This window comes from Pinus tabuliformis, chromosome J (genome assembly GCF_031772625.1).
Source record: "Pinus tabuliformis cultivar Carrire ecotype Pingquan chromosome J, CPIR1, whole genome shotgun sequence".
Taxonomy (NCBI): Eukaryota; Viridiplantae; Streptophyta; class Pinopsida; order Pinales; family Pinaceae; genus Pinus; species Pinus tabuliformis.
In genome coordinates, this window is record NC_142295.1 from 107,896,897 (window position 1) to 107,898,623 (window position 1,727).

The 1,727-nt window shown below is 40.8% G+C and overlaps 1 pseudogene; it reads right to left on the reverse strand.

Moving 5' to 3' along the window:
• Positions 1 to 620: 620 nt before the first annotated feature.
• On the reverse strand, positions 621 to 1,257 carry LOC149225761 (ABC transporter G family member 36 pseudogene; annotated as a pseudogene).
• Between the last annotated feature and the right edge of the window lie 470 nt (positions 1,258 to 1,727).

Below are 1,727 nucleotides of genomic sequence, written 5' to 3' on the forward strand. Positions count from 1 at the left end.
CTAAAAAGGACATACACATGAATCCTTTTCAGACAGAAGAAGAAACACAAAATATGAATGCCTCACAAGGCAGAGCATAAACTAGATTCTACCTTTCCTACTTAAGAGCATTCAACTAGAAATGATTATGAATGGATGGTAAAAATAACATGATACATATGAAACAGAGAAAAAGCACATTGCTAAACTCACACCATAGGGATCTCATGAATCAGAGCTGCATCATTTTTATTAATCTCCTGGCCAAACTATACAGTGAATAGCTGAGTTTTCTCTCCCACCGTTTCCCAGAAACTCCAACCCTTTACAAATGATTTTTCAATACAATAAATAGAATCCATCTGTGAGAAAACAGATCGACACAAATGGGGATCTGTTTAATCATTAACTAATAGAAGCTGGAAAGCCAACCACCTATTCTAAAAAAGAGCAGCGTTACATCTTGTTTTTCTCTGGTGACCAATCAAAAGGCAAAAAATGTAACGTAGATCCCATGAAATCATGACTGAGGACAAAAATGGGCAAGCTGTTCCTATTTCTCTGCTGTGGTAGATATTCTTTGTTCTAATTTGGCTGTCGGTATTTGATTGTTCTTTTGCCTCCTTTCCATTTGAATAAAACTAATTTTTAATAAAGATGGTTTTGAATTGATGACGGGAAACAGAGTTCCGCCAATACGCCCAAAATTGTTTCCATAGGCAGGTTGTTTCCAAACACACTGCGCATAGTCAGTTGGGAAATAAAGGTCCTTGGCATCTGGAGCTGGAATACATAACTCCTTAACAAGTTCGTTATTTTTCCCAAAAAGAGTTGACTTTTCATAAATCTGAACGAAGTTTATACCAAGGCGCTGCTCTGCATCCATAGAGGTGACCTCTAACATCCATGTTGCAGGATTATACGTGTCTTTAATCTTTGGCACTCCAGGAACAGCCTCAAAATAGTCAATGAGTTTCTTTGAATGGCGACCCAATGCACCAGCATAAATAATTTCACCTCCCTGCTTCATTAGTAGTAACTCATCAAATGCCTCAAAATGTCAATACTTGGCTGGTGAATATTCCGCACTGCTCGCATTACTATAGCAGCAGCACGTGCATCTAAACCTGAGGTAGGCTCATCCATGAATATGATAGAAGGATTTGTCATAGGCTCTACTGCAATAGTCAATCTTTTGCGTTGCTCAGTAGATAAACCACTAACACTAGGAATGCCCACTAGAACGTCTTTCAGATCATCTAATTCGACCAGCTGCATGACTTCAACTAGAGATTGCAGCACTTCGTGTACATTCTCATTTGTATCAGGACCAATCCGTGCAAATTCGGGCGTGTTTTTTGCGATGAAGGAAGTTTTTGGCAATTTTTTGGCGCCCTGGCTGTGTGCGCCGCACCGCACCAATGCGCCGCACCCATGTAAAACTACACTGCGTGGAGGCGCCCAATGCACCGTGCACTCCCAGTGCGTCGCGCCACTTAGCCATTGCGCCGTGCCTCTCTAAACACAATTTTGACTTAGAAAATGGCGGTTTCTTCTGGTCACCAGGTAACCGTCGTTCAGTCGACCATTCATCATGTAAAGTATCCTCCCTTTGCATCAAAGAGATATTCCTTTCACTGGATTTGCATTGGGGTACATCTCTTTTTTCATATTCATCGAGTAATGCAGTTTCTTCTCTAGGAATTGTTTAAGTGGCTTGAAACTCATCTTTGCAACCTCTACAACTT